Source organism: Pezoporus flaviventris, unplaced genomic scaffold (assembly GCF_033815535.1).
Source record: "Pezoporus flaviventris isolate CSIRO_AGI_PZ_B2104156 unplaced genomic scaffold, CSIRO_AGI_Pfla_v1 ptg000049l, whole genome shotgun sequence".
Classification (NCBI taxonomy): Eukaryota; Metazoa; Chordata; class Aves; order Psittaciformes; family Psittacidae; genus Pezoporus; species Pezoporus flaviventris.
The window spans coordinates 2412191-2424984 of record NW_026892597.1 but is presented as its reverse complement, the minus strand read 5'-3'; the positions used below and the strand labels follow the sequence as shown (position 1 = coordinate 2424984).

Here is a 12794-nt window from a genome sequence, read left to right as displayed (position 1 = left end):
GTGGTAGCGAAGGCCAAACACATTAAATACAAATAATTTGCTCATTTGCTTTCATTCTAAGCCTGAACCAATTATAGTCATTCTTTTTTAAGAGCGAAACGTCAGAAATTAAAGGCCCATGTTCATGTCTTGCTGTGCAAGGTAGTGCAGCTCAATCTGCAGAGGGTCCTTCACAACTGGAAGCATGGAGATACCATCCGAAGGTGTGATCCAATAAAATAGACTGGGACTGGGGAGGCCTGGGTTAGCTGTTGGCCTTTGCCATCTCTTTCCACTCTCTGCTTGACTTGTCTTTTTGGACTCTAGGTTCTTTGGGACATGGGATATCTTTTCCCATCCGTCTGCAGAGTGTCTTGGGGTTCAGCTCTGTGCTGTTATAAGCAGCGTTTCCACAGCACTGAAAACACTACAGAAGTGTTTTCTGAAATGGATCAGATCTAAAAACAAGTGATGACATTTCCCAACACATAACCTCCTTAAATATTTCCTTTAGCTTGGCGAAAACATACTGCTTTAAACCATTCCTAATTGTGAGTCTCCAGTCCTTTTAAAACATCTTTTTCTCTATATATGTGTTTAATTTAACAAAAAATAGCTTTCAGGTTAGGGAAGTGGCTTTTGTTGAATGCCAGCATTTGTTACTATTTCTGTAGCATCGTGACCCCGAAACAGACACCTCTGAACTGCTTTTCACCATGGCTGCTGATGCCTGGGTGGCAGTTGCATTCTCATCCTACAAGCAGCTGAATATTAGCAGTGGAGTGACAGATCCCCAGTAGCCATTAAAGTTGATGTTCATCATCAGTTACTTTATTCTAGTGGCTTAGAGAGTGCAATTTTCATTTCTTGAAGAAGAAACTGCTATAATCCTCCATTATAGGAGAGTATACTGGAGCTTCCATTAATCACTGTAAGTTGCTGAGATATCATAGACAGAAAAGCACTTGAAAGAGCAAAATACTCTAAACATTACAAACTTCAGCAAGAAAAACTTGAAATCACTGTGAAAATCAACTTCAGGATTGCCAAGTTATAATTATTTTATGCTGCTTGTGGCTGGGATCTCATGGATGAAGAACAGGCTCAGGCTCTATTGACTCACTGTATTTGCTTGATTGCTCTTTCTTGGCTCAAGTCACTGTCATCCAGGACGTTATCAAGAAGACCTAAACGGTCGTATTCTGGTGAAAAGTGACCAAATCCAACTCCAAAATCACATCTGAATTCACATTTTCAGCTCTGGGCGGCAGTACTGTGAAACACATGGGGAGAGGAGTTTGAAAATCCCTGCTGGCACTGTTTTCTGGCTGGAAAAGACTTCTGAGAAGTTTCACTTCCATACTGAAAAGAAGGGAAGGGAGGAGTTTGCCTGAATTGCCTAAGAATCCTTACTTGGGATTATTTCTCCTTCAGGATGTGCTTTCTAGTTCCAAGAAATAAGTGCTAGGGAAAAAAATCAGCAATAAGATAATGGGAAACAGCATTACACACACGATACCCTTTATAACTCACATGAAGAGATCCTTTATTCTGCAGTCCCTGGGAGGGAGACACATCGTGCCTGTTATTTACCTGCCAGACCAGGACGTTGGTCTTTGTATCACAGGAGGCATTTTCAGATTGTCCCATAGAAGATAGGAGCCTGTAGACGCAGCACAGGATTTCCTGAGGTGAGTGATCTTTCTCCCAGAAGAAGACTGAGGATGGTATCTGAAGGGTCAATGCGTCCTTCCAAGACCATGCGGCCAAAATTTACGACTCTATTTGGAACATCCCAGTGTGAGCAGGTGGGTGATGCTTTTAGGTGGCATTTTCATTGTTTATGGGCTGATCAGTGCTTAAATGTCTCTGTTATTCTGAAGAATCTGTGAATAAAGGCCACTTTGGATTCAGCTCCTGTGGTGTTGGTGCCAGGCTTCAAGTGCAAAGTACATTTGTGCTGTGTCATCAGCTTCCACTGCTACAGGGTATTATTGCTTCTCCATGGCTGGATGCTTCTATCTTTTAAAGCAGAATCATCAGGAATAAAGAATGTCAAATGAGAAATGAACTATGAAGGACAAATATTTCAATTTCTGCACAAATAACCTGTTCTTGTTTAGCCTTGGATGAGGGTCTGTATGCAAAAAAGAAAAAGCCATTATCAAAGTACCTGGATGAGCAAAACACCAATTGCATGTTTATTTATGAAAAATAAAGGCAATTCCTGGCCTGCAATCCCAGAAAGGATCATTGTCTTATCTAATTTGGTATCCTCTATCTGAAGCCTGTTGTTTCCACCCTGTTTCCTGTTTGAGGTTTTGTCAGGTTTCAACTTCCCATCATGGCTGGTTCAGCCACGCAAACAAATTCCTACAACTCTGCATGACATTTGAGGTGATAAAGGTTACACTTGAAGGTCAGAAGAGCTTCAAAGTTGGTGTTTGTGCCAGGGTGTAAGCCCGAGTGCAGGTTTTGTGTGGTCAGCTTGGTGGATGTGGCCTGTCCAGTGAAGATTGAAGCCTTTGGAAGGCTTTGTATCACCAAGAGCATTAAATGTCCTTGCCTCCATGCTTTGGAGTGACTGATGCAGTTCAGTGCAGGAGATAACAAGACCTGTCTGTAGCTCTGGCTAATTAAGAATTTACTGCTGTATCTTGAACACCAAGTGCCAATGATGGTGAACACAGTATGTGGTTAGTTTGTTAACATTGGTTTTCCTTGTCATATATGAATAGCCATAAATAAGCTTAAAAAAATATGAAGCAATGATTCTGACAGTAATTAAATAACACTGAACTAGAAGCTGATAGCTACATGGCATTGTTTCTGCTTACCTGTTTGTTCATTTATCTAAGAACCAGATCACAGACTCGTTTGGGTGGAAGAGACCTTAAAGCTCGTCCAGTTCCAACCCCCTGCCACAAGCAGGGACACCTTCCACTAGGTCAGGTTGCTCCAAGCCCTGTCTAACCTGGCCTTGAACACTGCCAGGGATGGCACAGAACACTGCCAGAGGATTGCCTCAGCTTAGTAAATAACTAACTTCTTCCAAAGAATTTCTTTCTTCTAATCTAAATCTCCCCTGTTTCAGTTTAAATCCATTCACCCTTGTCCTATCTCCACATGCCCTTGCAGAAAGCCCCTCTCCAGCTTTCTTGCAGGCCCCTTTAGGTACTTTTTTCTTTCAATGATTTGTAGATGTAAGTACCGCTGAGTCTGTTAATCCTTTATAAAGAGACCCGCTGCTTTTATTTTTGTCACTGAAAGAAATACACCTATATTTAGAACAACTACTACTACCTGGCTCCCAGGCACAGGATGATGCTCCCAAATGCACATTTGAATGAGGCTATTGTCTGGAAATAGAACAAACTGATTTCTCATCTCTACATTTATTAGCCAATTGTATGAAATCATCAAGTTTTAATTTACTCTGCATTAATAGGGTGTTCATATTTCTGACCCTCAGGGCACATCCTGCCTTACTGCTTTCACCTCTTCAAAGAAAGAAGTGTGAGTGAACCCTGCTTCTGCCTGGACATAGAATAGGCTTGTTCTCAGATGTGGTTTTGTTTTTGATGCTTTTTGTCTGCTGAGAGTTATGTTTCCTGGCTGGGGAAGAGCATGCACTTTTTACTGCCATTGGGTGTACTAGCAGAACTCAAGAACTGGAGCCTTTTATACCTTCTGCATCATGTGAAGGTATCGATCATTAATTTCTAATTGTAGGACACACAGCGTAATCCCACCACCATCAAACTGTGCTCTTGCTTACCCATGTGTAACCTCCAGGAGACACTTTATTACTCTTGATGGATGAGCCTGGAAGAGCTCATCTTGACTTTGAGATCCTGAGCTGCATTTACAGCCCTGGAAGATGAGAATCTGGAGGAGAAACATTTTGCTAGTAAACAGAGCCAATGAACATACGATAAACCTCTGAGACACAGTAATCCCAGAAACCCATGACACTATTAATAATGGGCCCTTTTCACATTGAAACCACACTTCATGCCCCAAAGCCTCCAGAATGATGTTTGGGTAAGCTGCAGACATCACATTCCTTGGAGGGCAGTAGCTTGTATCTTCCATTTCTGTGATGCTGCTCATCTTTCTCCCTTTATTGGAGATGGATACGATTCCCTTAAGAATCCTCACTTAAGTAGCTTCAATCTTTTTCCACTTTACACTTATTGATCTTCTGGGCAGAATGGGGATTCTGATTAGTGGAAAATTTTGGGGGTTTGCAGTTAGTTTTTATTCTCAGGAAGAATGAAAGGAGAAATTTTGACCTGTTGATAGAGTAGGTATAGGTGTCTGCATGTAAATGTACACGGTCCACTTTCTACCTATGCCAGCTTTATATATGGTGGGTAACAGAGGGACTTATCAATGGAACAAAACCCCAACAACCATGGTGGTTACACATTTCAGCCTGAGTGAAGATCTGAGCCACCAACATATCACTTGTCTGAGCTTATTGTCTCTGCTATTGCTCCCTCAGTCTTCATCTTCCCAAATTAAGAGTATTTCCTGAAACAGATGTTTTTACCAACCATCTCTATGAGTTGTGTGTGGCTGTAGGAAATGATTCCGTGCTCTTGGACAAACCATGCTCAGACAAGGTCTATGTAGTTTTCTTCCACAATGTGTTGAATCGAACCAAGATACTGCTACAGAAACTCAAAGGTACTTAGATGTCCTCTGCCCTGTTATATACCTAATTTGAGTGTCAGTTAACAAAATGATCTCACAGTACTTAAATGTTCACCAGTAGCTGTTAACAAAGCGCATGGTACCCAAAGCTCGTTAGGGGAAGGCTTGCATGTCCACCCTGAGAAGTTCATCCTGTTCTTCTGCCCGCCACACATCCTGAGACTAATCAGAAGCTTTGCAGCCAATGTTGAAGACTTTTCTTTTCACAGATGAAGCTCTGCCCAAGTCCTTGTGGATGGGGACCCACTGTAGCATATGTGAGCATAGCTCAAGTTCCTTGATTTAATGGCTAATACAGTTTTGTGCTGGGTCTATGACACCTCTGGTAAATGCTCTTAAACCACTAGGGAGCTGCCTATCTGCGATGTGTTTCCTCACACTCAGTCTCAGCTTAGGAAACAAATCCTAGCTCAACCATCATGGCGCAGGTTCACAAAGCAGAAAAGATGCCTCCTTCCCATCCAGGCAGGGCTGCACCCAGATTGCATTGCCCTTCCTTGGGAGGAGACACATACACACCGAGGAATTCATAGAATCATAGAACAGTTAGGGTTGGAAAGGACCTTAAGACCATCCAGTTCCAACCCCCCTGCCATGGGCAGGGACACCTCACACTAAACCATCTCACCCAAGGCTCTGGCCAACCTGGCCTTGAACACTGCCAGGGATGGAGCATTCACAACCTCCCTGGGCAACCCATTCCAGTGCCTCACCACCCTTACAGGAAAGAATTTCTTCCTTATATCCAACCTAAACTTCCCCTGTTTAAGTTTTAACTCATTACCCCTTGTCCTATCACTACAGTCCCTAATGAAGAGTCCCTCCCCAGCATCCCTATAGGCCCCCTTCAGATACTGGAAGGCTGCTATGAGGTCTCTACGCAGCTTCTCTTCTCCAGGCTGAACAGCCCCAACTTTCTCAGCCTGTCTTCATACCGGAGGTGCTCCAGTTCCCTGATCATCCTCGTGGCCTCCTCTGGACTTGTTCCAACAGTTCCATGTCCTTTTTATGTTGAGAACACCAGAACTGCACACAATACTCCAGGTGAGGTCTCACAAGAGCAGAGCAGAGGGGCAGGATCACCTCCTTCGACCTGCTGGTCACGCTCCTCTTGATGCAGGCCAGGATACGGTTGCTTTCTGGGCTGTGAGCGCACACTAAAGCTGGCTCAGTTAATTTTCTTATCCAATAATTTTTTTTTTTTGTTAAAAAAAAATAATAATATGTCAAGACCATCAAATAATAATTTACTGTGATTTGATCTGTGGCTTTGTACAGTAGCCCGGGTGGGAGGAGGCCAAAGGAGGAGGGGATGCGGAAAGAAAAACAACAGAAAAAGTCACTTGCTGTAGGCTTCGGTGAAGTGCGAGATAGTCCTTGGAGGGGCTCATGCTCCCCCTGTCCTCTTCCTCCTCCTCTTCCTCTCCCCCTATACTCCTCTTCTGAATCTGTTTGCTTCTTCCTTCGCTTCACCTCTTTCCTTGCGCATTGCACAGTGGGAACCTCTCCAAGACACGGTCCAGTCAGCGTAGTCACGATATCGCACATTTACAGTTCACGCAGCCAGGGCCACTCTCATCTGGGGATTCAGCTTGCGCAGCTTGTGCTGATGGATCTCCCACACCAAGGTGTAGAAGGCATCTTCAACGCCCTGTCTGGTTTCTATGTAGGGGATCCCATAACTCCAGGCCAGGTCCTATGCTTTCCAGGTTTTCACTGTCCATGCTCGAAGGTCACATTTATTCCCTACCAGCACCATGGGAACGTCATCTGAGCCTTTCACCCTCTTGATCTGCTCCCTGTACTGGTGAGTATCTTCAAAGGACTTGGTGTGGTTGATGGCAAAGACGCAGAGGAATCCTTCCCCCGTCCTCATGTGCTGGTCTCTCATGGCACTGTACTCTTGCCCTGCAGTATCTAAGATGTCTAACAAGCAGGTTTCTCCATCAATGACAACTTGCATTCTGTAGGAATCCTCTGTCATGAATGAAATGGTTCTGAATGAGCTGTATTGTCAAAGCACTCTTCCCATCACCACCAGCTCCCCCCACCACCAGCTCAGGACTTCCAGGAGCACCCACCCTCTGGATGGCTAACCGGCCCTGCAGAGAAATTGGGGTCCTCTTGTCTGGGGTTGGCTCAAGTGCCCCGGCTCGTCCACCCCGCCAGGTGAGATTCGCGTCCTGGAGAGTGGGGCGCAGAGCAACGATAGTGTTTATTGTTTTCTGCCAACGGAGGAAAATCAAACAAGACAAGGCGCTCCCCAGCCGGGCCCACATCCCTCCCCTGCTCCCTGCTCCCTCCCCGCCGGCGGCCGCTACGCGCCCAGGACACACGCCTGCACATTCGGTACTTCAATGCCTTCATCACCTCGGAGGGAGTGGAAGGGGGTCTTTGGCTGCTGCTGAGTTGCCTACCCCGAGATTAGAGCTGGGACATCGGGGCACTGCTGTGGCTGTCTGTTTAACAGTGCTCTGATGGACTGTATTTCTGAAAATTGGCCTTCCTGCTTTACAAGTGTTATTGATTATAACGTGACCTGTGTTGCAGCTGGAGATGCAATACACCTACCTGTAAGGGATTTGTTTTTTAATTTTTTCACCAAACTTGGGGTTAAGTGGATACTACATTATGCTGTTATTATAGCTTCAATATTATTAGTTTTCTTTAACTGGCATTGTTTATTATGCATGCGTTGGAGCACAAACGTGGAACAAATGAATCTGATATCAAATTAATGCTCTGAACAGGTTTCCCCCACTTCCCTCTTTAGTTGCCATAACAATATGTGATCTTGACGAACAATAAAATTAGAATTGCATTAAAGGTGTTTACATCATGTACACTCTGTATCCCATTATTATTTTTCACTGCAGTAAAAGCATCAAGTGTTTGCTTTGGAAGAGAACACTGCTACAGCTCTTGCCTTGTCATGTCTCAAAGTGCTTTTTGCAGCCAAAAGTTGTTTGTTTTGAGAAGATGGAAGGGTATTCTGGGCTGGAACTTTTAGAGGAGGAGTGATTTTGTTTATGGTTTCCTTAAGATAATGTTTGTCTTTCACTTGTAGGATGCTGTCTTGGGTGTGCTACCTTTGAATTTCAGAACTTCAAAGAAATGCCTCTCTGCTTTTAAATGTGTTGCGAATCTCCACCCCTATGGTTGTGTAAAGTACGTCTTCTAGCTACTCCCTTTGCTGACATAAGGCAAATTAAACAACATGTGTGCAAAGAAAAGATCTCAGCAGCTCATATGTGTGCATGGGTGCATATGCGTGTGTACAAATGTACGTACATGATGTAATTAACTTCCCCTCCCCATGACTGCACAAGCTTGTGCACCTGGGGACAGTATGAAAGTTAAAAACATGCCAGATGTTAGTCATATTGCCTAGTGCCTGACTTGAAAGTGCTCTGGTAGTTCAGCAGTGAACATTATGGAAAAACATTTATGGAACAAAGAGGCCGTTATCTCAGTATCTGAACTGTGCTGAGCATCACGGAGCCCCTTTACTGCTGCTCCTATCCAGTCCGGCACATTATTCCTTGCTGCGATATCTTTCTGTGTTGCCTTTGTAGATAATCCTTGTGATAAAGCTCCCTTCAGAAAAATGGGAGTTTTCCATTTTTAAATGCATAACATGATCGCCCTATGATGAGGCTGGACTTGAATAGAAATACCATGAGAAGATTTTCCTTCTCCATCCGCTAAGCCTGCTGTTCTCACATGCAAACCATCCTTTCATTTCTCTTTTTTTTCTGCAAGTTTATCCTCTGTTAGGAGCACAGGATACATCTATTTATGAACGCTGTGTGTGATTATTTCCTCGATTAATCTGAATATAAGACATAAAGCTACAAGCTATTCTAAAGCCTTTCCTGGTGGTGCTAACTCATCTTTGAATTCTTTATTTCTAATTCTGTACAGCACAGAGGAGAATTGCTACACTGGGCACAGGGATTTGGGGGAACAGGATAAAAGGAAATAAAATACCATGTAGGCTGAGCAAGGAATGTAGTTAGCTGTCATAAATCCCTGGAGACAAGATCTCTCCAGAGCTGGGTTCATATAGTGATCTCCTCACTGACTCCAGTCCTAAAGATCAAAGAGTGGTGGATTAAGTAGCATGTTCTGCAGTGACGTGCTGCTGGGGATTAGCTAGGTAGGAATCACCTAAATAAAAGATCACAGAACCATAGTACAATTTTGACTGGAATAGACCTCGGGAGGTCCCAGTTCAACCTGCTGCTCAGGTGGCCAACTTCAGTGTTAGATCAGGTTGCTCAGGGCCATGCCTAGCTGAATTTTGAATGTCTTCGAGGATGGGGATCCCACCTCCCTTCAAGACCTTTGTTCCAGAGCTTAACTCCTTTCATGGTGAACTTTTCCTTTCTTATATCTAATTGGAATTGCCCTTCCAGTAAATTCTTATGCACAACCATTTAGGCTGTTGAGGACAGCTATAAGATCCCACCCCCCTCCTCTTCTCCTGAAGCTGCCTCTTTTCCAGGATGAACTGAAACTGTTCCAGTAACACCACATACATCATGTGCTCTGGCTCCCTCATCATTTTGGACTATAACTTGTCCTGGGTTCAGCAGCAGCAGTCATTTTTCTCCTTCTTAGTAGCTGGTGCAGCGCTGTGTTTTTGACTTTCAGCCTGGGAACAGAGCTGATAACACCGATGTTTTTAGTTACTGCTCAGTAATGTTTACTCTGATCAAGGACTTTCTGAGTCTCATGCTCTGCCGGGGAGGAGGGGAAGCCAGGAGGAAGCAGAGACAGGACACCTGACCCGAACTAGCCCAAGAGATATTCCATACCACAGCACGTCATGCCCACTGTATAAACTGGGGGCAGTTACCCGGAAGGGCGAGATCACTGCTCAGGTCAGGCTGGGTATCGGTCGGGGGGTGGTGAGCGGTTGTATTCTCTTCCCTTGTTATTTCCCTTCTCATTATTATTATTGGTGGCAGCAGTAGTGGTTTTATGTTACACCTTAGTTACTGGGCTGTTCTTATCTCAACCCATGGGAGTTACATTCTTTAGATTCTCCTCCCCATCCCTCCAGGAGCAGGGGGAGGAAAGTGGGGGAGTGAGTGAACGGCTGCATGGTACTGAGTTACTGGCTGAGTTTAAACCACGACATAACCAAACTGGACTCACTCTGATTGACTAACCATGCTTTTGGTGGCCCCAAACTGGCTGCAGTACCCTAGATGTGGTCTCACAAGTACCAAATAAAAGTGAATAATAAATTCCCTTGGCCTACTTAGGTAGCTAAGGAGGTGCTCTGAGATACCACTGCTGCTGATACTGCAGAGCCTTTTGAAGCTACCACTGTCAATGCCAGTCACCTATATAAATGATGGCTTTAGGCTTGTTCTCACTATGTAAAACTCACACTGATCCAGGAAAAAAATCATTAGTTTTCTCAAATGAGGTCCAAAGACAGTGACATTGGGTGGTGGCTTTTACTGTTCATTGCGCCCTGTCAAGATGAGGGCTAAAGGTTTTTGTGGCAGTCTCCCACTGCCAGTGGCACTTCTTGGCCTATTGCAGTTATGGTCACTGCCCCATGCTAAGAGCCTGTGAGTTGGCCGCAGGAGCAGCTTCTGGAAAAAATCAGTGAAGTCACTTGGAGAAGGCTTTTGGGCACAGCTGAATGATAACTCATTGTAGGCTCTGGAAAAAGGACCACATCAGTTCTCCAGCATGTACCTACCAAGCTTTGCAACCTCAAACATCTCATCCTTTGGTCTGGGCCACTGGACTTACCTTCAGTATCACCTTGTAAAGAACAGCTTGTGAAATATGAACAGCAGGGGTCCCTCACCCCACTAATATTTGAGGGCCATAAGGCACAGGAAACCCAAGCCAAGTTGCTGGCCAATTCTCACACTGGCCCATCTGTTCCACAGGCTGCTCTCCTCAGTCGATTTGGATATAAGACAGTCTGCCTCAACTGCTCTTGGTGAGGGGAAGGGGTCTTTGCTGTGTCCAGTGATGTAGTAGTGTGGCCAAGAGGATGACTTTTAATTCTTGTCTGGTGCTAACATGGCTGCTAAAATGTCTTGGCGGATGTTGTCCTCAAGCATTTCTTGTTTGGTACTGGTCACGGGGTAGGAAAAGAATGGGGGAGAGCAGAGGATATCTTATTCTGGATCTAGGTTTGTAACTATATCAGGGATGTAGCCATGCTGCTGTAGCACCATGGAGATACTTTCATGTGAGCTCCAAGATTACACAATGTAGTCATGTCAGTATAGCTCTGTGCTCAAGAAAATCTTAACAAACAGCCTTGCTTTGGAGAATGGAAATCCTTGTAGATGTGCCTATACTGTCTCAAAGACCTGAAATTTCATTCTTGGATGGTATACCCAACTCCTTGGAGGTAACGTGGTGAGTGACTGCGCTGTCTCCCGGTGCATTGCAGAGAGATGCATGACTATCACACTTCTAAACTTCTACCTTTTAGAGTAAATTCTTTACACCACAAGCATTTGCTGTTTTAAGAAATCAAACAAAAACCTGAGAGCTTGATTACCTTGTTCTGCTGCTGACCTAAATCACAAGGTTTGCTGCAACACTTCCACGTACTCACTGTTGTACTTGTGCTTTCCTTTGAGTGACTTAGTGCAACACAGAGTGGCTCTGAGAGTACTCCAGTGATTTATAACATGCTTTCTAGTTGAGGGCATGTATTTATCATGTTACAACAAACGAACTATTAACAGTTGCCATAGTGATAATGAGAACTTTAAGTCTTTTGAGCACTGCAGAGTCAAATGCAAGCCTTGGCACATCTTTGCTGCAAAGCAGTCATGGTGAGGTCTTAAAAATAGAGGCTCAGGAACCAGCATCACTTAATAACATTTTAACACCCTATGGAGAAAACATTAAAAAATAATCATATGCTTATTCAGAAATGTGAAAAAACCCAAAACCCAGATGGGAAAGACTCACTTCAGGTTTTTCAATGCGAGAAGACATTTAAGTATTTTCTCAGAATCTACTTTTTTTTCTTAATGCAATTGAAAGCTGCTGCTTTTTACAGCTAACTTTCCCCTTCTTCTTTCCCCCGGCGCAAGTTTGCTCATTAAAATGTTATATGGACAAAATCTTTGCTTTCCAAGGTCCTGCAATGATTCTCTTTAACATAAGGCATGTAATGGGGACATTTAGAATGGACATTAGGAAAAATTTCTTCACCAAAGAGTTGTCAAGCACTGAACAGACTGCCCAGGGAAGTGATTGAGTTACCATCCCTTGAGGTATTTAAAAACCCTGTAGGTGTGTGACCTAGGGACACATGGTTTAGTAGTGGACTAGGCAGTGTTAGGTTTACAGTTGGACTCAATGATCTTAAGCATCTTTTCTGACCTAAACAATTGTGTAATTTCTACTCAAATTTGCTGATCATCCACCAGTAAGAAGTCCTTGCAGGAATGTGCCTGTTTCCTACCATCAGTTCTTGATATTCCTGGGAAGAAAAATGTCATTCAGACATTTGTGGGACACTAGGGCATATGGATAGCTGCTGAAGTTTGTTCAAGACAAGGTTGGGCACAAGTCCCTCTGTATTCAGCAGCCTGTGCTGCATAATGCAGTGGTGCAAGAGAGACTTGTTAGTGATGGGAGACCCACACCCAACAACTGTTAAAGATAACTTGGGTGATGTGTCATAAGCAGTGCTGGGGTAATGATTGGACTTGATGACCTTAGAGGACTTTTCCAACTTAATTGATTCTATGCCTCTATGGTTCTATGATTCTATCAGTCTCAAATCGTTCCTCAAAAAAATGTCAGTGTTCAAGAAAAGCTTTGACTTGCTTGTTCTCCACAGGTGTCAGTTTGCTGCAACATTTAGCCTGGAAATGGAGACTCAGTAAAAGCATAAAAATAATATAAATAAAATCATAGGATCATGGAGTGGTTTGGATTGGAAGGGACCTTAAAGCTCATCCAGTTCCAACCCTCTGCCAACCACTAGAGCAGGTTGCTCCAAGCCCCTGTGTCCAACCTGGCCTTGAACACTGCCATGGATGGGGCAGCCACAGCTTCTCGGTGCAACCTGTGCCAGTGTCTCACCACCCTCA

General features: G+C 44.1%; 1 pseudogene; it reads right to left on the bottom strand.

Moving 5' to 3' along the window:
• Positions 1–5922: 5922 nt before the first annotated feature.
• On the bottom strand, positions 5923–6977 carry LOC133277046 (GTPase HRas-like; annotated as a pseudogene).
• Positions 6978–12794: the final 5817 nt, after the last annotated feature.